Source organism: Schistocerca nitens, chromosome 4 (assembly GCF_023898315.1).
Source record: "Schistocerca nitens isolate TAMUIC-IGC-003100 chromosome 4, iqSchNite1.1, whole genome shotgun sequence".
Taxonomy (NCBI): domain Eukaryota; kingdom Metazoa; phylum Arthropoda; class Insecta; order Orthoptera; family Acrididae; genus Schistocerca; species Schistocerca nitens.
In genome coordinates, this window is record NC_064617.1 from 610,197,832 (window position 1) to 610,223,634 (window position 25,803).

Sequence of the window (25,803 nt, forward strand, 5' to 3'; positions counted from 1 at the left end):
GGGACGTTGTGGAATATTCCCGCTTCAGGCTTTACAGTTTAATGAACTTCCGGTAGGTGGCGGTGCTATACGTAGCCTTCAAAATGGCGTCTGTAACGGAGTTGCCTTCCAAGCAGAGAGCTGTCATTGGGTTTCTTTTGGTGGAAAACCGCATCGCAGATAGTCATAGGCGCTTGCGGAATGTCTACGGAGACCTAGCAGTCAACAAAAGCACGGTGAGTCGCTGGGCGAGGTGTCTTGTCATCATCGCAACAAACCTGAACGATATCCCAGCCGGCCGCACATAGCCGTGACTCCTAGAATGTTGAAAGGGGCGACACTCTCATTCCAGATGATCGACGGATCACAAACACCTCGCTGCTGAATTAGACGTCTCCGTTGGTAGTGTTGACACACTCGTCCACCAGTTGGGGTACTCAAAAGATGTGCGCCCGCTGAGTTTCTCACCACCTAATAGAAGACCATGAAGAGCAACGAAGAACCATCTATGGTGGATTGCTTGCGCGTTAGGAGACTGATCGTGACAATTTTTTTTCGCACATAGTCACCGGAAACGAAGCATGGGTTCATCACTTTTAACCGGGAACAAAACGGCAATCCACGGAGTGTCGCCACGCCATCTCTCCTCCGAAGGAAAAGTTCAAAGCTGCACCATCAACTAGTAAAGTCATGGCGACGGTCTTCTGGGACTCTGAAGGAGTTATTTTGTTTGATGTCATCCCTCATGGTGCAGGGATCAACTCTGAAGTGTACTGTGCTACCCTTAGGAAACTGAAGAAACAACTTCAGCATGTTCGTCGCCACAAAAATACAAACGAGCTTCTCTTTCTCCATGACAGAGCAAGGCCTCACACAAGTCAGCGCACCCGAAAGGAGCTCACAAAACTTCATTGGACTGTTCTTCCTCATACACCCTACAGCCCGGAAGCTCTACATGGATCACGAGCACGCTACGGATGCGGCAAGATGTTGGTTCGAGTAGTAGAGTGGTACCATGCGGGAATGCAGCCCCACACAGTACGGTGGTGTAAGGCCGTCGCATTGAACGGAGATTATTTTGAAAAACAGGATTTTGTAGTCAAATTAATGGGGAATAATGTGGTGTATTGGAATCCTGAATAACACCAACCTGCTTTAAGAAAAAGCAAATGTGTAGCATTACTTATTGAATCGCCTTCTTTGTATAAGTGTGGCGCCGCATTTGTTCTGTATGATGATCATGATAGATGTGTGAGAGTGAAACCCAGTGCCGGCACGTAGCCTGCTCCTCTCGAATAGCACCAAGTGGGCCACGAGTTTAAAAGTTCCCATCCGACGGATCATCATCGACGGCGTCACATGTCCTCTCTTCATGGAACACTGCGGATAGGTTTGGAATTTATTTCGGGACACTGGCGAAACGTTTGGTGATCACAAGCTCTACGCCGCCACCCCTCCTCCACCTCTTTGCCGCAAAGGAAAAGGGAAAACCACCGACAGCATGTGGCGTATCCAGGCGGTTATCCATCGAAGTACTGGTCACGCCCGACGTTGTTTCACATGACGATCTGACGAGAACTGGTGTATTCAACGAGGCAAGACCGTTGGCGCGAATCCAGCCTTATAACGCTTGTTGTTGACGTTGAAATTTTTCGTAAAAATATAAGAGGCATGTATAACTGTCTTGAAATCCTTTACAGCGCGATGCGTTTCCCTTGGTCACCACAGTAATTGTTTACTGTAAAGTAACTGTTTGTTTCCAATAATGGCCACGTGATGAAATGCGCAGTAATATCGTGGTCGGCTAGTACAAGGTCAACTATGACCTGCACGCTAACGTTAGCATATTAGAAGGGGCTCATGGAAAATATGACAAATGTTTGTACGTGTTCGTGTTAAACTGAACAGCTTTTGCAGAAGCAAGCAGACAGTCGAAAGCGCTTATACAATGACGGAGACTGGCACGTAGCTCCACTTGGCTGGGTTTACACCAAAATAAACGTTCGTGGCCCAAGTACGTAGCCAAAGGAGGGTCCGAGGGCGGGGGATCTAAACCCCCCCCCCCATACCACCTAAATGAAATTACAGACGACCTAGTTCCTGTCTAGTCGAACTGAAACATATTTTGATTTTCAATCATACGACGTAAAAGGGATATGCGCTATCGATACTCAACAAGACCATCGACAGATTTGTACTACTGATATATCGTTAGTACTATCGGTTATCGCCCATTTGTACTTTACCAAGTCCAACTACTGTAAATTGTTGGCCTTACTTGAGCTCAGTTCTTTTTTTATAAATCAGTTCAGTTCTTACTTGCAGGTGAATTTAATGTAAGGGCTGCCGTTTACTGTTTTCTGCCGTGTGGTGTTGTGATATCTTCTAACTGTGGATAAGTTTGTAACAAGAAAGATGACGAGAACCGAGTCTGATTCGTCCATTAGCGTTATGGTAAGTTAAGAACATGTATTCCCTTTTGTAATAGCCTAATTACCTAATCACAGCAGTTTAATATTAGCCAGGAGCACTTATTTGGTGAGCGATAGAATTTCGGGGTTGCAGTATTTGATTATCTGACAAGACATGAAGCGGTAAACATAATTACAAATACCGTTAAATTAAAATCAGTGCATAAAAATACACTTGCATGTGCCTGTATCGCCCAAAAATGGCATTGACCAACAAAAATATCGCCAAAAAGGTGACGGTAGCACTACTTTAAAAAATCTGCTACAAGTTCTATAATTACTAGGCCAAATATCGCCCAATCTGGTCACCTGGGAAGTATTCAACCACGAAAATCAGTTGCGATATGGAACGATGGGGCGCTGTTTGTGGAGAGCGGAAGTGGTATGTGATGACATCATATTCCATGGTTCGTTTGTGAAAGACTTTCTCAGCAGACTGCTTCAATTTGTCCGAGCCGACTGCGTCCTGTATCACCTCCCCCCCCCCCCCCCCTTACTTCCGTCCAAAATCAATTTACGCTCTTCTCATACTACAGTAACTGAAATTCTTGATCACTTAAGGAAATTGAAGAATTTTAGTGAAAGGAAAGATGCTTTAATACATTTTGAGACCGAATTGAGGAACTTGGGATGCTTTGATCTGCTGAAGGGCTTCTCCCTTGGTTTCATATAAGCCGTAAATTTAAATACAAGATTTTAGTAGAGGACAGTTATTATCAAAAGAGATTTGAATCCATTTAACTTTATAAGTAATTCAGCGTAACGTTAAGATTTTTCTGCTCTACCATAGTGAATCTTACATAAGAAGACTGAGCTGTGTTTTGTGAGCAAAGAGTTATTGCTTTATATTAGAATTTTATTTCTTTTGGCAATAGAGCGAAGGTATCATATTGCCAAAAAAAATGTTTAATTTGCATTTGGATATTTTTCATATCCTCATTAACGAATCAAACCCTCCCTTTGACAAAATCCTGGCTACAAGTTCCTGGCCACCTTTCATTTCAATACTAGCTCATTTCTTAGGTTACGTTGCTGTACTCCCTTTTCAGGAGCTTTCGACTGTCGTCAAGTAAGTATATCATACTGTTAAAGAAATACATACTTGTTCAATATCTTGTTTGGTACTGAAGTTAAATGGATTAAAAATACAACTAAATGACCTGCCGAAAACCTCGTTTCGATATTTTGAAATGAAAAACATGAAAATTTTAGGATATCCATCTTGTACGTCCTGATAAAAATCGCTGCAACCTACTTGCGCGTTCTGAACGTAACAGGTAACAACGAGGAAGGCAACTGAGACAACCACCTTCGGCGGACGGTGTAGAATTATAATTTAATCAGACTATTTGTCACAGAGCACCACTGACGAACTGAAGGGGGACTAGTTTCAAAGTGGCTAGTGGTTAAATGTTCATCCTTCTGTTGCTCAGCCGCGTGGGGTAGCTGTGCGGTCTTAGGCGCCTTGCCACAGTTCGCGCGGCTCCCCCCCCCCCCCCCCCTCCCGTCTGACGTTCGAGTCCTCCCTTGGGCATGGGTGTGTGTGTTGCCCGTAGTGTAAGTTAAAGTTAGATTAAGTAGTGTGTAAACCTAGGAACCGATGACGTCAGCAGTTTGGTCCTATAAAACTTACCAAAAATTTCCAATTTTTTTTCTGTTGCTCATCGACAGTGACAATAATTTATAGCTATTTGTTCGGCAGTCAAATGCTACAGCACGGGAATGCCAACGGCTACAACTCACGTCGATGACTTATATTTCATGTTATTCACTCAAAGAAATAGGACAGTTACTCAACTTCGACTGCGGTCTCCTCTTTCTGCAGCCACCGCCATCAGTGAATCCTCATTAAATTTTCAAACTGATCATCAAATGTTGACGAAAGGTTGCCTTCGGATGAGGCAACGTCCCTGTATGGAGTGGTGTATCTTCCGACAGATGCACAGACTGCAAAGGTCGTGTACACTTGCACGTAATATTCCTATGTAATATTATTTATTTTTGTGGTATCTATTCTTTAGTTTTCTTTCACATAACGTTTGTCTCGCTATCTCTGATAGGTACGCGACATCAAGTCAACTAATATACACTCCTGGAAATGGAAAAAAGAACACATTGACACCGGTGTGTCAGACCCACCATACTTGCTCCGGACACTGCGAGAGGGCTGTACAAGCAATGATCACACGCACGGCACAGCGGACACACCAGGAACCGCGGTGTTGGCCGTCGAATGGCGCTAGCTGCGCAGCATTTGTGCACCGCCGCCGTCAGTGTCAGCCAGTTTGCCGTGGCATACGGAGCTCCATCGCAGTCTTTAACAATGGTAGCATGCCGCGACAGCGTGGACGTGAACCGTATGTGCAGTTGACGGACTTTGAGCGAGGGCGTATAGTGGGCATGCGGGAGGCCGGGTGGACGTACCGCCGAATTGCTCAACACGTGGGGCGTGAGGTCCCCACAGTACATCGATGTTGTCGCCAGTGGTCGGCGGAAGGTGCACGTGCCCGTCGACCTGGGACCGGACCGCAGCGACGCACGGATGCACGCCAAGACCGTAGGATCCTACGCAGTGCCGTAGGGGACCGCACCGCCACTTCCCAGCAAATTAGGGACACTGTTGCTCCTGGGGTATCGGCGAGGACCATTCGCAACCGTCTCCATGAAGCTGGGCTACGGTCCCGCACACCGTTAGGCCGTCTTCCGCTCACGCCCCAACATCGTGCAGCCCGCCTCCAGTGGTGTCGCGACAGGCGTGAATGGAGGGACGAATGGAGACGTGTCGTCTTCAGCGATGAGAGTCGCTTCTGCCTTGGTGCCAATGATGGTCGTATGCGTGTTTGGCGCCGTGCAGGTGAGCGCCACAATCAGGACTGCATACGACCGAGGCACACAGGGCCAACACCCGGCATCATGGTGTGGGGAGCGATCTCCTACACTGGCCGTACACCACTGGTGATCGTCGAGGGGACACTGAATAGTGCACGGTACATCCAAACCGTCATCGAACCCATCGTTCTACCATTCGTAGACCGGCAAGGGAACTTGCTGTTCCAACAGGACAATGCACGTCCGCATGTATCCCGTGCCACCCAACGTGCTCTAGAAGGTGTAAGTCAACTACCCTGGCCAGCAAGATCTCCGGATCTGTCCCCCATTGAGCATGTTTGGGACTGGATGAAGCGTCGTCTCACGCGGTCTGCACGTCCAGCACGAACGCTGGTCCAACTGAGGCGCCAGGTGGAAATGGCATGGCAAGCCGTTCCACAGGACTACATCCAGCATCTCTACGATCGTCTCCATGGGAGAATAGCAGCCTGCATTGCTGCGAAAGGTGGATATACACTGTACTAGTGCCGACATTGTGCATGCTCTGTTGCCTGTGTCTATGTGCCTGTGGTTCTGTCAGTGTGATCATGTGATGTATCTGACCCCAGGAATGTGTCAATAAAGTTTCCCCTTCCTGGGACAATGAATTCACGGTGTTCTTATTTCAATTTCCAGGAGTGTACAACTGTTGAAAGAACAATGACAATAAATCGTTGCCGCCCACCATTGGGTCATACAGGAGCATTGCTAAGGCTCTGCTCTTTACTTACCTCATTATGGTAACATGGATACGTGATGATCCGATTCATATCTGAACCTAACGAGAGAGGACCGGATTGCAAAATGAAATCACGGTGGTGCACTAGATGATAAATGAACTAATAAAATAAACTTCGTGACCCTAAATGTTAAGAATTCTTATATTCGAATCTACACTATCCTAATCAACATGCACAGTCATCGACTTATCGTGAGATAATAGGAGGATGAATAGTATGTTACAAAAAGGACGTCGTAAGACTTTCGCGTTTACCGTGGACGTGTGTTGGTGCAGATGTATAGAGGGGACGTCATTTTACCTGTACAACAAGTGACGAGTTCATCTTAAAAAAGCAACCCCCGATCATCCAGGGATCGTTGGTGGACGGAAACATTCCACAGTAATGACCCAACTTACGGAATTTCCCGATTAGTGTTCGATATGAATCCCAAGAAGCATGAGTGAGAGGATTTCAGGAGCGCTGTTCTTGATCTCAGTCCTCTTTCCCGCACGCCACTGAAAGCAACATTCCAAGAGAAATATCATTCACTTTGCACAGAGCACACGTATGCCATAAATGAAAGCATTTACACCATTCAGTATGCTGCACTTATGCTCTTGATAATCATACTGCTTAATGGTATTATTTGCACTACACCAAATTTCATGCAGGTATCCAGGATCAGTGAAAATGTCTTTTAATTCTTTCACTTCCATTTTGTACATTTCGATGATTTATGTTCGGACTGTAGCGTTAATCTTTTTTATGTCTTCTTATTCGCATTAAATTTGCCACACACTTTTGAGTTATCGTTATTTTGGTGACTGTACTGATTCTGTACTTGTGAAAATCGAAGGGCATAAACAGGATGCAGTAGATGAGAAAGTAGACAGGTAGTATCCAACCTTTACATTAAGCAAACAGTAAAGGAAACCAAGGAGAAATGAGGAAAGGAATATTAAGGTTCAGGGATGAGAAATAAAAATTTTGCGCTTTTCAGAATACATTGTAATTCTGTTAGAGAGGGATACGCCTTGGAAAACTAGTTGAACAGAATGGATAGTGTCTTGAAAAGAGGTTATATGATGATTATCAACAACAATAAAACTGGGGTAATGGAGTAGTCGAATTAAATCAGGTAATGTCGTGGGAATTACATTACGAAATGAGGTACTAAAAGCAGTAGAAAATGGCAGAAAAATAATTGACAATCGCCAAAGTAAATGGCAATAGCAAGAAAAGCGTTTCTGAGAAAGAGAATTTTATTAACGTTTAGAATAAATTTTAGTGTGAGGAAATTCTTTATGAAGATCATTTTCTGGACTGTAACCTTGTAAGAACATGAAATGTGGGTGCTAAACAGTTCAGACAACACGATAATAGAATCTTTTGAAATATTCTGTTACAGAAGAATGCACACTAATCGTTCAATAGTTTTCACGTTTGTCTGCACGACTTCTTTGGTGACCTGTTGACAAGGCTTTTCTGGAAATGGTAGCTCATGTGTTTCATGGAATATTTGCACGCCATGTCACTTCAAATAAAGTAGTTGAGCTTTCGATAGCTGTCTCCGCCATCATCATCAGGAGTTAAAATCACTGACGGCCGGAGCTGGCATACTGTTCCGCTTACAGAAGTGCGATAGCAGCGTCCGAAACCTTCCATATAGGGCCGGAGTGAAGCATGTGCGTAAGGCAGGTTGGGCAGCTCATAGCTGACCAACTGATGTCAGGGCCGGCGCAACATCTGAAACTTTTACTCCAGCCTCCCTAGAAGCATCAAGCATTCGTCTTTGCTTTCGCTCGATATCCAAAGCCCGATCCCATTCCCTACGAAGTGTGTAACCTCTGGTCTCTGTTAAGATTGTTGCAATATATTCTAATTTCGACCATCTTTTTTACAACAGACTCCCAACACGAAGTAAAGAGTGCTGTCGGGAGGGGATCTCTCATCGATTTCATATTTATAGATTTCCAGAAGGCTTTTGACACCGTTCCTCACAAGCAGCTTCAAACCAAATTGCGAGCCTGTGGTGTATCATTTCAGTTGGGCGACTTCGCAGTATCTGACGGACAGTCATCGAGTAAAACAGAACTGATATTTGGCGATCGCCAAGCGAGTGTTACAGGCCGTTCGTTGTTCCTGCTCTATATAAACTATTTAGAAGATAGTGTGAGCAGCCCTCTTGGATCGTTAGCAGATGGTTCTGTCTTTTATCGTCTAGTAAAATCATCAGAAAATCAAAACGAATTGTAAAATGATTTAGAAAAGACATCTGTATTTTCAAAAATTGACTGTTGACCATAAACAATGAGTGTAATGCCCTCTACATGAGTAATAAAAATATCCATTAAATTTCTGTTATACGATAAATTACATAATATTAAAGGTTGTTGATAAAACTAAATACCTGTGGATTACAATTTCGAACAAGATAAATTTGAACAATCGCACAGAAAATGTTTGGGAAGGCGAAGTGAAGTCTGCGTTTTACTAGCAGAACACGGAGTAGACGCAACTGATCTGCTGACGGAGAATATAGAAAAAGTTCAGCGAAGGGCAACTCGTTTTATATTGTCAGTAAACAGGGGGAAGAGTGTCACGGGGGTGATACGCAAGTTGGAGCGGCAATCATTAAAACAAAAGTCTTCTACGTTGTGGCGAGATCTTTTCACGAAATTTCGATCACCAACTTTGTCCTCCAAACGCGGATATGTTTTGTTGACGCCAAACTACATATGGAGAAATGATTGCCATTATAAAATTAGAGAAATCAAAACTTTCACGCAAAGTTTTAAACGTTCGTGTTTCCTGTGAGATGTTAAAGAGAGCGGAACGGTAGAGAAATGGTCTGAAGGTGGTTCGATGAACCTTCTGCCAGGCACTTACGGGTGAATTGCAGGGTAGTCATGTAGAGTAGACACCATACATGCCAGAAACTCCCAGACCTACGATGTATTCAACCATGTATAACGTACTTCGTGTCTTGAAAGCAAGCCGGAACACTGGTCGCAGTCCAAGCCAGCTTGGCATCTTCCGATTCACGAGGCGTATTTCGTGTGTGGCACTTGAAAGCTTTTGCACTCCCTCCTTTGCTGTAAACGTTTTCCCTGAACACACGTCTTAACTGCTGAAATAGGCGTCATCAGAAATAATCTTTCCTCTGTATGCTATCATATTTAGAACCGCTCTTTTGTGTCCAGGGTGGTGGAAACTATTGGCGTTCAGGTGTCGGCTATATTTCCTGTACACACGCCGACCTCCTGTCTTACACTCAACTAAAGCATCAATAAGGTAGGTTTGGCATCCCTCCCTATTTCAACAGCAAATTTAATGTTGGGTTGGGCATCGTTTACGAAGTCAATGGACTGATGCAGTGCAGATTCTTCATAACGCCACCTAAATCCAATATTAGCAGGGAGCAACTATGTGGCTTACGCTTATTATGTCAGAACGAGGACTTGATAGTCTTGGCAGCCGATAATGGAAACGCTACTGTGGCCTGAACACTGAAGACTATCACGTGAAAGTGCTTGATGATGATACGTACCGGAAGATTATTCGTGACCCAATACAGACCGTCGTCAGAAAGTAGGAAAGTTGTTAAAGGACTCAGGTACTGTAGGTCGTACCATCGATAACTCGTCACGCGATACAGTAAGCAACTATAAGGTCCGTAATCTTAATAAAAATGAAAGATTTCGAATATTTTGTATGAATATATTATGCTGTAAAAATATGTATAATTTTTTTATGTTTCATGTTGCGATCGTGGTGTTCAGCTTTGGGCACCTTTAGTTGGAAGCTACTGATGCATTTCATTACTTTTTGAGACGTGGCGATATTATCCGCGCGTTCGTGTAAAAGTCATGTGATAATGATTCAAAAAGTGAACAAAAGTGTTTGGAAATATTGTAATCCAACATGAGTCAGTGGCTTAGCTGAAAATTTTTTTTCCAGATCTAGTGAAGCTATGTAAGCTGAAGGGCCATTTGAAATATATCTCGCAAGATCTGATACTGAATAGTAACGTCTATAAATTATTGAGATTACGCTACAGAGCTTGAGGTGACTTTATTTCACAATATTGGAGTGCACTGTCTATTTAAGTTTTGGAAAGAGGAAGGCCAAGTTTAACTGTGAAAAAGAATTTAAGCGACAGTTTCGAAATAGCAATACAGAGATTATCTTTCGGAGTAAAGCGAACATGGGGGTATAATAAGGGGAGGTGACGCTACAGACTTACGCTGTACAATGTTCTAAAGACGGCGCCGGCATGTTACTAGCCAATAAACATTAGCAGACTACCATTACGGTTTCGCTTCTTGTTATTAGTGTGCGTCGTGTCCACGCAACAGTTTTTTAAATACTAAATACTGGGCTGTTGCATAAGTTCCTAGCGTTTTTTTGTTTTGCATATTGGTTTTCCGGTTGCTGTGGGTTTATTTATAGATTGTCATTTTGTATTTGTAGTTCACTATTTGAGTTTACAAATAGTCATTTTGTCAGTTTGCGATAGTGAGTGGAGCGAGGGATGCTAGAATATGGAGTGCCAAGTGGAAAAATCGGAACATTTCCGATGTATTCTTCTGTTTTGAGTCCGATGAGTGACAGCCAGAAACACTTGCGCAGTGTATGGGGATCATGCTATTGGGCAAAGCACGGTAAGAAAATGGTCTCCTCGTTTTAAGGAGAATCGTTTTGATATTAGTGACACTCCACGTTCAGGAAGACCTTCATGGTTTGATGAGTTTTTTAAATTCAGTGATCCACAATGATCGACGTGCATACTCTAGAACTATAAAATGTGATGAACTGTGATCATTCCACTATCGTGCGACATTTGCATGCAATGGGGAAGATCAAAAAACGCGTGTATGGGTACCGGTACCGCATGCCCTAAGCCAAAGTCACAAAAATCAGCAGTGGCCACATGTGCATCTCTGGTTGCTCGTATCAATTGGCTCGTGAACAAGACCGACCATTCCTATCCGTATCGTTACTGCTGACGAGAAATGGTGTCTTTATGCTACCATAGGGAAGGGAAAGGAATGGTTCAGTCCAAAGAAAGCAGCAACTCGCGTCCACAAAAGATAATGTTATGCAATCTGGTGGAACAGCGACGATGTGATGTTCTACGAACTGCTTCCCCGAGGTGTAGATATCGCAGTTGATATTTTTTGCCAACAACTGAGACGTCTTGCACAAGCGGTCGAAGAACAACGGCCAGGAAGACTGCGAGAACTGATGCTACTCCATGATAACGTCCGCACGCATTCTGCTAGCTGACAAAATACACTGTACAGGAGTTGTATTGGGAAGTCATTCCGCACCCACTTCATTCATCTGATGTTGCACCTTCAGATTTTCATCTTTTCAGCTCATCTCAAGGAACTACCTTTTCGGATGAAAATACACTCCGAACTTGGCTCGACGTGAGAACTTGTTTCGTGATTAAGATGCTGGACTTCCATTCGGGAGAAGAAATGTTCAGATATCTGTGCGGTGAACTGATTTTGCTTTTCCACGTTTCTTAAATCAATTACGGCGAATGCAGAATGGACACTTTTAAACAAATATCGCTAACTTCTCTCCCCATCGTTCTGCACTGTGAACTTGTTTTCCGTCTGCAGTGACCTCGTCGTCGACCGGGAGCTCGTCCCAAATATTACTCAATTGTCTCCATTTACTTCTTTTATTTTATTATGTTCTTTGGGACCATGCAAGCCAAGCTACTTGGTCACAGAACGAGTCAGTACGTAGTTTACAGAATGCTTATTAGAAAACTTATGTACACAGAATTAAACAGCTAATAACACATTACAGTCACGTAATTCTCTCGGTGATTCTACACTGGGGCGAAATAATGGGAGCTGTAAATACCACATTAGCACTGGTACCCCAGAAATCTTCATCAGTAATAACACACAATCTTGATCGTAATGTTGCATCTGTGGCCCCCAAATGTAGCTACCCTAAAAACATTTTTTAAAATAACATGAACAACGATTTGTCAAAATTGACCGTTGTGTTCTGTTGGTCATCTGTGCATGACATGTAAGTGTGTCTTATACTTTCCTCCTGTTGACATTCATTTGGCTCATCCGCGGCTTAGTATTTGTTGTTCGTTACGACTGTTCTGTTTATGCAGTTTTCTCCCCATGATCGTAGGGCGTGAAAACGTAAATTTAGGTTGTGTATAACTAGTGGCTATCCTGACAATGGTTCGGAATTGATAAACATATATGGGAATTGGATAAACCTCCTAGCTCTTCCCCCCTCTCTCTTTCCATCGCGTTCTTCCCCCCCTCTCTGACCATTTCCTCCCTCCCCCTTTCTATGTCCATTTCCTCCCTCCTCTCTCTCCACATCCTCTTCCCCGTCTCTCTGATCGTGAGCCTTGTTTGTCGTCACTGCAAACAAAATCTTGATGACAGCTAAAGTCACTTAAAATGTGTGAGTAGCTCGGATTGGGTCATTGATATAGGAGGTATGACAGAGATCCCTCTAGCTGCTGGAACTGTGAGGAAAGTAGCTTCAATGATAGTATTTTGCGTAGTTTAAATCTGCGAGTAGGTAAGATTACAAAGTTTAGGACGATTGAGATTCCTTAATAGTATTCTAATGATAAGCCGTAAATACATCTTACACATTTTCTGTTAAAACCCACTGAAAGAAAAAAAAACGACAACAGTACATGGTTGTTTGTACAGTTTATGTTTAAAACGATATATAATGAGAAAAATATATACGGGAGAACCATTTTGTCTAATGGTTTAAATGTCCTACGATCGTAGGTAAAACTGACTGTGAGAAATAAAAGTAAGCAACACATTTTCACAGCAGAGCACAGCACAGCACAACATTTTCTTTCTTGCAGTCGGTTTTCGAAGGAAATATGTTCATTGTTGCTTAAAAAACATTAAAGCCTATATCCATCTGAATGTTTACTAGGCTATCATGTAAATACTTGAAGTAAACCGGTCAACATCTTTTCGAGACTTTTGCTAAAAACATTCGAATATTATATGTCTCTTCTACGAGTCGTCAGGCGAATTTGCTCTGCTGTTTAGGCAGATACGTGCAATTTCGATTTTGAAATGTATAGCTGGTTGGAGTCAACACAAACGATTACTGCTCGTCACGTCTTTCATGAGGCACTCAGCGTCAACAGAAAGCGTCGGTTTGTTTTCCATTATGAAACAAATTATTTTTAAATCGGAATTTTCCGTTCCCATTCGATACAGTACTCCTAAATAGTCTAAGTCCGATATTTGTTTTATCGACATGTATCAACAGCGACAATAAAACACTAAGAATGAACAGCAGACCAACAGCGACTCAGTAGCGCTGCAGGGCTTGTGGTAGCACTCAGGGCGGGCCAGGGCAGTGCTGTCGCCGCAGGAATACTGGTTAATTTTAGTGTTTACCGTCCCTGTTAATACACATCGATAATTATTATGAATATCAGCCAGCTACACTGGTCTTTAAATGGTTTTTATTTTATACACTACTGGCCATTAAAATTGCTACACCATGAATATGACGTGCTACAGACGCCAAATTTAACCGACAGGAAGAAGATGCTGTGATATGCAAATGATTAGCTTTTCAGAGCATTCACACAAGGATGGCGCCGGAGACGACACCTATAACGTGCTGACATGAGGAAAGTTTCCAACCGATTTCTCATACACAAACAGCAGTTGACCGGCGTTGCCTGGTGAAACGTTGCTGTGATGCTTCGTGAAAAGAGGAGAAATGCATACCATCACGTTTCCGACTTAGATAAAGGTCGGATTGTAGCCTATCGCGATTGCGGTTTATGGTACCGCGACATTGCTGCTCGCGTTGGTCGAGATCCAATGACTGTTAGCAGAATATAGAATCGGTGGGTTCAGGATGGTAATACGGAACGCCGTGCTGCATCCCAACGGCCTCGTATTGAGAGGCACCCACTTGCCTTTCTCATACTGTGGCATCAAGCAGTCAGGCCTGCAAGATGAGTGGTTTGCCAAGCGAGTGGATTCTTCCTTAATTTATCGAGCAACATGAATTCTCGTATCTTACTATTTAGTTACAAATTATCCTCCTGCATGAATAATACGCAACGGAAACACGCATCTGACTATCAGTGATTTATACACTCCTGGAAATTGAAATAAGAACACCGTGAATTCATTGTCCCAGGAAGGGGAAACTTTATTGACACATTCCTGGGGTCAGATACATCACATGATCACACTGACAGAACCACAGGCACATAGACACAGGCAACAGAGCATGCACAATGTCGGCACTAGTACAGTGTATATCCACCTTTCGCAGCAATGCAGGCTGCTATTCTCCCATGGAGACGATCGTAGAGATGCTGGATGTAGTCCTGTGGAACGGCTTGTCATGCCATTTCCACCTGGCGCCTCAGTTGGACCAGCGTTCGTGCTGGACGTGCAGACCGTGTGAGACGACGCTTCATCCAGTCCCAAACATGCTCAATGGGGGACAGATCCGGAGATCTTGCTGGCCAGGGTAGTTGACTTACACCTTCTAGAGCACGTTGGGTGGCACGGGATACATGCGGACGTGCATTGTCCTGTTGGAACAGCAAGTTCCCTTGCCGGTCTAGGAATGGTAGAACGATGGGTTCGATGACGGTTTGGATGTACCGTGCACTATTCAGTGTCCCCTCGACGATCACCAGTGGTGTACGGCCAGTGTAGGAGATCGCTCCCCACACCATGATGCCGGGTATTGGCCCTGTGTGCCTCGGTCGTATACAGTCCTGATTGTGGCGCTCACCTGCACGGCGCCAAACACGCATACGACCATCATTGGCACCAAGGTAGAAGCGACTCTCATCGCTGAAGACGACACGTCTCCATTCGTCCCTCCATTCACGCCTGTCGCGACACCACTGGAGGCGGGCTGCACGATGTTGGGGCGTGAGTGGAAGACGGCCTAACGGTGTGCGGGACCGTAGCCCAGCTTCATGGAGACGGTTGCGAATGGTCCTCGCCGATACCCCAGAAGCAACAGTGTCCCTAATTTGCTGGGAAGTGGCGGTGCGGTCCCCTACGGCACTGCGTAGGATCCTACGGTCTTGGCGTGCATCCGTGCGTCGCTGCGGTCCGGTCCCAGGTCGACGGGCACGTGCACCTTCCGCCGACCACTGGCGACAAAATCGATGTACTGTGGAGACCTCACGTCCCACGTGTTGAGCAATTCGGCGGTACGTCCACCCGTCCTCCCGCATGCCCACTATACGCCCTCGCTCAAAGTCCGTCAACTGCACATACGGTTCACGTCCACGCTGTCGCGGCATGCTACCATTGTTAAAGACTGCGATGGAGCTCCGTATGCCACGGCAAACTGGCTGACACTGACGGCGGCGGTGCACAAATGCTGCGCAGCTAGCGCCATTCGACGGCCAACACCGCGGGTCCTGGTGTGTCCGCTGTGCCGTGCGTGTGATCATTGCTTGTACAGCCCTCTCGCAGTGTCCGGAGCAAGTATGGTGGGTCTGACACACCGGTGTCAATGTGTTCTTTTTTCCATTTCCAGGAGTGTAGAACTCTGACTGCACACTACGCACTGGCAATACCACATTTACTTTTTGTCTTTGATTTAACGGCTTTTATATAAAATTCGGGACATTATGACAACATACAATTTAATGAAAAAGGCCACCAATCTCTTTCTATTCACTATCTGATTTATTCCTAAACACACAAATTCTACAACCTACAACAAAATCACATGAGAAATTCCGCCCAGTGGGCATGGCTTTACGTTAGTGAATCTCTATACTATGGTCTCGTAATCTATTTACCGCAACAGTGCACTCCCTGGATCGGATGGTGGATCTTTTATTATACCTCACACTTCGCCTCTCACAATCATCCTCACGAAACTTTCCTCCAGATCGAGCGATACAGAAGGAACAGGCATACCCACAAATCTTTCGAAACTACCTTGCTACCCCCATGCAAAACACACATACCCAAATTACATGACATATACCACACAACAATATGAAATACAACACAAAGAACTGTTACAACATCATCACTTTCCGCTTTCCCACTTCAATCAATATCTATCCCAGTTTCACACGACACTGCCCCACTTTGTAATTCTACTTTCCTACTGTGAACTCTGGAGATAAACGCACGTCTTCCTGTGCAATGCAAGCCAAGTGGCGTTGCTGGAAAAACGGCCGACTCACCTTGATTCTCTCTCAGAGTTTAAATTTAGCGTCACACGGAATGATATTTCTTAAATACTTCAACTTATGATACACACGCTATTTCTTAAATATTTCAGCTTATTGTACACACGCTATTAATTCTTAAATATTTCAGCTTATTGTACACACGCTAGTATCTCAACTTATAACTACACGTGGGCTCATTGTGACCGTTGGTTTACTACAATCCCCTTAAAATTACCTGCCTCACTTTGTAATTTTCCCCACAAAAGTTCCTGGGAAAGAGAAATGATTAGTTCTAACTACTCTTAAATATTCCACATCCATACCATGCCTCCACACTTTCATTACGGAGCACAACAAAAAAAACAGGTCTTTACAGCAGAAGGTTCAGCGCCAGAGTGCCGAAACATGGCCGTATTCCGGTTCTCTCGCACCTCTGTCGAAGTGGGAGAAGCACCTTGCTACCTTATTGGTCAGCCACCTTTCAGACGCTCCAAAGCTCTGGTAACTTCCATCTCTTTGATCTCACCAAAGGTAGCCAAAGGATCGACTCAAAGATGATCATATATTCCCATTCACTATCTGTGGTTAGCAGACGACCATACATTCATTCATTTCCCAGATCTCACCAAACTGGATGTAGGGATTTATTTTGAGGGAGTGCACATGTGATCAATTAAATAAATAAATTGTCATTCTTTCCCACACTGGTATCCGGCTTCGCTGTATTAATTGAAATTGAGTTACTTTTACACAAAAAATGTGTTGTTCTGACAAGAATTTCGTACCTATTTTCAATGTTGGGCGGTACTGTACCCTTTCACCACCGGCTACCCATGCAGAAAAAAATGGCACGGTACTATCCTTGCAATGCGAGGGTAGTTCCGAACATTTTTTTTTTAAGAAAACTGTATTAAAACAAACGTAGCAATTCATCAAAATAACCAGGAGGAGACCTTAGCCCCTGGTGACCTCAAATAGACGACCAAATTATTGACAGTTGTTGCATTATTGTACTCTCCACAATCCGGAGTAACGTACACATACAAATATATAACAATCCACATGACAAATAAAACATCACATCATAGAAATGAAAAAATAATATTGAGATAAAAATTTGCTTTAGTTACTGGGATCTTCGTTATTTTTATGAGTAATCCAAATTTCAATAATTCTAAAACAAATAAAAAAAATACTAATTGTACTCATGAAATTTTAAATAGCTCACCGTCCAAACACAGAGCAAGTAATCTGACATTCATAAATTGCGCTGTAAAAACCCTTACACAGCAAAGTCTAAATACAAAACAAAATCAACAAAAGAAAAAAAATTCGTACACTAGTTACACGTAGAATGTCAGGCTCCATACCATTACTCTAAAATATACCTCAAACCTACAGAGAAATAAAAACTGAGAAGAAAAACAATGAAATATACCACAAGTTACATACTGGTTACGTAATATAGTTCGTCTAAGACATCATGTCATACCTCATTAACTATCATCACCTAAACAATTGCCACAGCTACTCGACAGTGAGTTTAACCTTATCCTATATCCATCAGTACAAATACCTGCTGCTGAGCTAGTCAGTCCATCAACTTTGATCAATACTCGCAATAAATAGTTAGCAATAAGTGCTTGAATCTACCAGTAGCTCTCTTATCTTACTCTACTGTTCATTTCTCTGTTGTCACACATATAGACGACAAGAACTTGCATTTCGACTAGCCTTCGTTACACTTTAATGTGAAATATCACCACTGTGATAATAAAAATAAGTGGCTTCAGTCAAAACACCAACAAGATTATTACTATGCACGACATCAAAATACATCAGTTAATTCCGATATTTGTTGTGCAATGCAAACTCTTGTCCCCTGTGACAATCTTACTGATCAATGCTACATGAACCGCTACGTTAGTATTACGCCACTGGCTTATAATTAAAGCATCATTGTACCAAATATTCTAATAAACATGCTACGTGAACTTGATAACCCAGAACAAACAAAAAAAACACTAACTATTCTAAACACAAATATTAATAAAATACAATTACGCTTGCTGTCCCTTCAGGAATGAAACATATAAAAAAAAAAACATTTACACAATTACAAATACATTATTCCCTATCTTGCGAGTCACACGGAAACATTTCATTCTGTGATTTTCTTGGGGTCAAAAGGTTGCTGATAGTTTTCCTAGAACCACTGTCTCGGTGTCAAAGCTCTCCCATGGTTACCCGGACGAAAGTCTTTGAGTCACTCAATTCGGCATTTTGAACACGCACTGAACAGTAAACTGTATCTCTCATTAAACACAAATGTCATAGTCACTCTCAGAGTACCATCCACACGAATCTGTTCGTCCAAAAAATGGCCCTACAACTACTATTACCCACGGTTCTGTCCTTTCAGTTCATGGTGTAATTAAAAGTCGTAAGTTTCAACAAACAGAACTTATTCCCGCGCCAATTCCAGAAATGTCTCCTACTACAGACGCAAATGTCAATGTCCCACTCTAGTTTCTTGCCTTCATACAATAATTGTTCACCAAACGACAACTGTCCTCTAAGTATACCAAGTGTCCCACATGCAATTCACAAAGCACACTTAACAAGTCACTGCCAAAAGTTTATGGATCCCACCGTTCAGTGGTCAAGACAAAACAAAACAATCGTCCTGTCTGCTAAAGGCAAAATCTTTTCCACCACTCACAACGTGGAATCACCAGTCCTTCACTTTCCACATTATAGAAAGTCGCAGTCATTTTGTTTCACTGCTCCACAGTCCAGTACAAGTTAATAGCTGCTGGTAAAAAATGCTCGCCGGGCTCTGCCGCGCCTCGTCCATTCTGCAGTAGCGCCGCTGCGCGCGCCGTTGAGCAGAAGAAACCACCCGCTGTTGCCTCCGCGGGATACCTTCCCCAGTCGTAAGGGTGGTGGAACTCATGAATGGCCAGTGATACGTGCGTGTCGCCCCAGGCCGTTGACCTGCTGTAGCGGGCGCGTGGAGTGTACCTCGTCCGACAGTGGAGTGGGGAGTGCCGCGGCTGTGTCGCCTGTCGCCATGGCGACGTCAGCTCGGCCCGTTAGCGGTATGGGCGTTACGACACCCAATTAGCCAGATCTTCCGTGCATCTCGCAACATTACAGACAAAAGGAAATTCTTACATTAAAATTATACACCCTAGTTTTCTACACATACAACATCAACATTTATCTCTTTTCTATAGACAGCCCACACTCGTGCTATTCATTGTACCTGTCGTCCCTCATACAAAACATGAAAGTGTAAAATAAAAAACAAAAGGAATAAGAAACAATCTATACTGCTCATAATTACAATACTCTAACATCCTATCACAGTGAAAATATTAGAAACTGTATTCTAATACTACAATATACAATGAACTTTTGTGCTTGTGACAGACTGAAATTAATACCCCTTGAAAGTTCTCTAACAAAAAATAAGAATAATCCACAAGGCTCACAATTACCTACCACATGTTATTAAATAGTAAACTACTTTAACATCCTAACACAACAAACATTTTAGAAACTGATGACTCTAAATCTACAACATACAATGCACCTTTGTGCTTGTGACTGACTGAAATTAGTATCTTTCTATATATTTTACCTTTTTTTTTATTTTATTATATATAACAACATTTCTAGGACATGTATGAACCATCCACATGATGTCAGATCCTGACCTGCCATCGAAGTTCGTCCCAATCAAACAATACATAATAATGTTTTAGTTACAGATCGGTAGCATCCCCTTTACAGGAGTGTGCGCATTGATCACACTACTCTACGACTCTCACTCACCAGACATCACATTTTCCCTCTCATTCAATCCATTAATACACTAACAGAATAGGTCTAGAAGTCAGCTAACCTTAACACCACCACACTCACTACAACATACCATACCTTTGCTCCCTTATACTCAACCACATAACACATGAAGCTGCTTCGGAGATAGCTTTCCAGTCTCCGAATTCGTCCTTTCACTCTGGCACCTCTCTCCATCGGCTTACCTCTGCATTCACTTTATGCTAAATATCAACTTAGAATCGCGACATTTCATCTAAGAACAAAAATACACAAATTAATCAACTTGCAAAAATAACTGTACACATTCTTGGTACCGTTTTAATTAGTTATACTGGTACCCGGCTTCAACAACAACAAAAAATATTATTTTTGCAAAATAGCATATTTTATGATAAGAATTAGATCTACACTTATATTACATCTTACGTCAGTGTTCCACAACGTTCACCATCTGGGTCTCATACTCCCTTTACGTCCTTTCACATTGTGCAGTTGTCCTCATCTCTTCATTCGTATTTCGGCTCTCCGTCCGTCCATTACTCCATCATTTCCTGGTCTTCCTTCGCCATTGGCATCAATCTCTATTGCAGCATACACAGGCCTCTCTGTAACATACATCTAAGACATCTCCACATTATTAATTCTACTCACCTTTATTTACCACTGTATCATCACGTCGAATCTCTCTTTATTAATCACCTTGCTTCACGTCGCTTCTCCTCATATACCACCTTTATCCACTACTATTTATCACGTCGCTTCTCTATCTACCATCTTTATTCACTCATTAATCATCACGTCGTTTCTGCTTGATCCTTATTCATACGACAAAAATACGTACATACACCACTCTGTCGATTCCTGTTCATGACTCATTTGACCAGTCTATTCCGTCACACTTCCTGACATCCCGCCTGAAAATTCTTATGTTCGATCTGACCCTGCACAACGTTACACACCACAAATAAATACACTGACTATCTACCATAAATCGCCTACTTTAGATCTATCCTTAATTTTTCCATAATTTGATATTAGAAATGTGATGAAGCCCTCGAGATTGTTTTCCTTTGATCGTCTCAATCAGTACAGCATTTTCATGGACAATCCGCCTCACTCTGAATGGTCCACTGTACACCGTAAAGAATTTGCTAGTTAGAAATCTGTGCTTCTTTGATAATCGATGAGTTTTTATTAGAACCTTGTCTCCTACTGCCAATTCGATCTTACGGATCTTTCCTTTCTGCTTCTCCTGCCTATCCTTAGCTGCTTTCTTAATTCGCTCTATCGCAACCTTAACAATTTCTGTGTGCCTCTGCTTTCCTGATCGCGGAAAATCTACCAGCTCCCTGACTCGATCTGGTGGTGGTTCATTCTTTAGTACCGTAATTGGTGATAAACCAGTTGCTCCATGTGGTAGCTCATTGAGGATGTCCTGAAAATCCTTGAGAAAAATACTCCAACTTCTATGTTGCCTATGGCAATAGATCTTACACAATTTTCCCAGTTCTTTTACTACTCTTTCACTGGGGTTACTTGCAGCATGGTATCGGGATATGAACACCGGTTTTATCCTTCTTCTCTTCAGTGTGGTTAGCCATTGTCTGGATCTATATTGCGGTCCATTGTCAGCAATGAACTTTTCTACAGTCCCTACTTCTCGCAAAAAGTTTTTAACGATCGCTGCTGCTACTGTCCTTCCCGTCACACGTTTCAATGCGGTAAAAGTCACATACTTTGACACCAATTCCACTGCTACTAAAACATATCTATATCCCTGCACTGACCTAGGTAGCGGGCCAAACAAATCTGTTGCTCCGAATTCCCTCAATCTACCTGGCACTATCGGAAAAAGCGGTGCTTTGCATGAGATAGTTAACGATTTTGCCTTCTGGCACAATTTGCAACTACCAAGCACGTTCTTGATCCTCCTCTCCATACTAATGAAATAAACTGATTCCCTTAACTTCTTACAGCATTTCCTTGCCCCGTAATGCCCGTAACTTAGGTGCGTGTACCAGATCAACTTGTTGACTATTTCATTTGGTATACACAACACCCAGTCTTGTGTGTTCGGATTTCTACGGAAGAAAAGGACCCCGTTCTGAATTGTATAAAAACGTGCTATATTGGCATCTAAGTTCGCTCTAACTCTGTCCTTCACCATTCTCCATGACGCGTCTTTATCCTGCTCTTTCGCGATATTTGTGAGTACCGTCCCTATGTATTTCTCGAACGGCACGCCCTGCATATACAATATATCATATCTGTTCTCGTTTACCTCCTCATCAAAGCATTGACCATGACCTACTGGGTTCCTTGACAACGCATCTGCCACTATATTCTGTGGCCCAAGAATATACGTGACCGAAAACTGAAACTCCTGTAAATAGAGTGCCCACCTAGCGAGTCGTCTATGGTTAAGTTTGGCCGACATCAGAAACTGTAGTGACTTGTGGTCAGTATAGATTTTAGTATGCCTTCCATACAAATAGTATCTAAACTTACTAAAACCCCATACTATTGCCAAAGCTTCAAGCTCAGTTACCGTGTAATTTCTCTCAGCTTTGCTAAGCACTCGGCTCGCAAATGCAATAGGTTGTTGTATTACTTCTCCTCCTTGCTCTTGCTCTTGGAACAATGTTACCCCAAGTCCACTACGGGAACTGTCCGTGGCCATACAAAACTCTTTCCCTAGGTCTGGATGCCCGAGAAGAGGTGCCGATAGCAGTGCCTTCTTTAACGCCTCATACTCTTCCTGCGCGACAGGGTCCCAATTCCATACCGTTTTCTTTCCAGTCAGCTGACATAGTCTGGGTGTCGCTGCACCCCCAATCTTAATGAACCTCCTGTAAAAATTGATTAATCCTAAATAACCCCGTAGCTGACGTTTTGTTCTTGGCACCGGAAAATCTCTGATTGCTTCGAGTTTGTCTGGATTTGGTCTTATTCCCTCTGGTGTCACAATGTGACCTAGAAACTCGATTTCTTTTCGTCCAAATTCTGACTTTCCCAAATTCACGGTCACCCCATGTCTCTCCAGTGCACCGAGCAATATGCCTAACGTTCTATTGTGGTCTTCCCAGTTTCTTTCGGCTATCAGGACATCATCCACGTACTGTGTTACCTTGTCTTTTATTTCATTAGGAATGACAGTATTTAGCGCTCTGATAAATGCCGCGGATGATACATTTAACCCAAATGGTAGTTTCCGGAACTGATACGATTTCCCGTAGCACAAGAAAGCAGTGTATTTTCTACACCCCCTGTCTAACTCCACCTGCCAGAAACTCATTCTCAAATCAACTGAGCTGAGAACTCTGATCCCGTGGAACTTTTGTAGCAATTCGTCAAGTGTCAGCGGCCGATCTGTCTCTGGCTCTATTATCTTATTAATCCTTCTTGCGTCCAAAACTAATCTAATTGACCCATCCTTTTTTTCAACACAAACTAAAGGACTGTTGTACGGACTGGATGCTGGTTCGATAATCCCTTGTTGTAGCATGCTTTCGATCTCAGCTTCCACTCTTTCATTGTACACAACAGGTATCGGGTACACTTGGGCCCTAAACTGTTTATGTGGCTTGACCTTGAATCTATACACAAAATTTCTTATTGTACCCGCAGCATGTTTAAATACCTTTCTATTCTCGTATAAAATTTTCTGCAATTCCCCGTAGACCGTGGTCCCTCGTAAATGCCAGATTTTCTCCCTGATCTCCTCCTCCAAACATTTATGAATTTCCTTCTTCTCTTGTTCGAACCCCGTATTCTGTGCCTGTTTACCGGACTTTACCGCCAGACATAATGCTAAGTGTGCGTTATCTTTACCATGTAAGCAATCGTCGAATCTTAATGTAATTTCCCCCGAATCTCGTTTCAACTCCATCGAACCATTTCTCATGTTAACGACTGCTTTATATTGGTTCAAAAAATTAACGCCTAATATCCCTTCAACAGTTAGAGATGACACAATCATGAACACTGTACTAAACCTCTTCGCCTGGCACACGAAGTCTACCTGCGCTTGTAACTTCACCTCAATTCCCTTTCCTGTAATTGCCCCTCTCACTGTTGTCCTTTGCAATGGCAACGTTGGCCATGGTTTTGTAAGACTACAACACTTGAACACATCTTCCCTCAAAACACTCATTACACTGCCTGTGTCGATGACACAAGGTACGATTATATTATTTATTTCTACGCTAATTATTGGGTGGACTTCACTCCCCACATCTCCTACCTCCTCTAACAGATTCTCCCTTAGTTTTCCGTAATCGATATACCTAATATTTACATCATTAATAGTCCTGGTTAGTACCCGTCTATCAAGTAGTCACCTTCTTGTCCCTCCGTCATTGTGACAATGATTGTCCTGTCGTGAACCCAATAACTGCCTATCCTCTCTTCGCCCATCATTTTCATTTTCCCTTCTTCTTCCATCTCTGTCCCATCTTCTATTTTCCCGGTTTGCCGGTCGATATCCCCATGAATTCTGCCCCCTATTTCCTCGCCATCTTCCATTTCCGTCATTACTCTGATTCCATGCTCTCCTGTCATTCTGATAGTTTCTACTGTTCCTATCCTCAACTCTGTCTGACCTATGAGTCATGTCGCCGTTCACAATGTTGCTCTCATTACCCAGTTCCTGTAAGAAGTGCTGAAATGACGCAGAATCGTTCAAGCCTCTGCCTGCTATCACTATATCTCTGCGCAATCTCACTGGCAACTTCGTTATACAGATCCTAATGAGCTCCCCAGTTTCGTATGGCACATCCAAATACCTGTTTCGTCTCAGCATTTCCTGATAGCACGACACTGGATCTCTTATACCACCTTCGTTACAATTTGGCATCATCAATATGCTTTGCTTAACCTGGTCCTGCTTACTTTTCGACCAGAATTCATTTAAAAATTTGTCACAAAACATCTTGTAGCTACTACAGTCTTTAATAACTTCCTGCATTTTCGCTCTAGCCTCGTCCCTCAAATGGTTACACACAAACTTCATTTTGAGGAGCGGTCCCCACGATGAAGGTAATGAATCTTGAAATTGAGACAGCCACAGGCATGGATGTTGGTAATTATCAGGATCCGGAAAACAAGTGTACGTTTGTACCGACACGAAGTGCCTCCTACATTCTTCTTCCGCACTTATGTTTTCCGACCTTGGACTATACCCAGTTGGGTTTGCCACCTGTTTTATCCGACACAATCGTTCTTCTAGCTCTCTGAGTTCGTCTTCCTCTTTCTGCCTATTTTCGTCTTTTGAATTTATCTCACTCTCCCTCCGCAGTCTACCTGGTGGTGTTTCACCTTCGCTTCTGCACGCTAATTGCAACTGTGCCAGTTCTTCCCTATGTTTCCTATTTGTTTCTAATTAGGCCTCTTTAAACTGTAATAGTGATTGTATCTCCTCCTGGTCGGCATAAACCTCTCGCTGCGTACTGTCAGAGCCCGTTTCGCCTCTTATACTGATCTTTTCTACATCTGCGCTTATCGTATTCATTCTGACCACTACCTCCGCAACTTCATTCCTGTGTTTATTTAGCGCCATTTCCTGCCGTGTGACTTGAGCTTCCATGCTGTCTAATGCCCCTTGTTTATCTGCAAGTAAGTCCTCCACTATCTCTTTGATTCGCTCATCCGGCCACACGCCCCTATGTTCTGTAATATCGCTCTCTATTGCACTTATTCGTAC

The 25,803-nt window shown here is 43.1% G+C and overlaps 1 protein-coding gene across 1 annotated transcript in view; it reads left to right on the forward strand.

Moving 5' to 3' along the window:
- The window catches only part of LOC126252468 (uncharacterized), a 106,116-nt gene that overhangs the window by 17,867 nt on the left and 62,446 nt on the right, over window positions 1–25,803 (forward strand). The window lies entirely within an intron of this gene.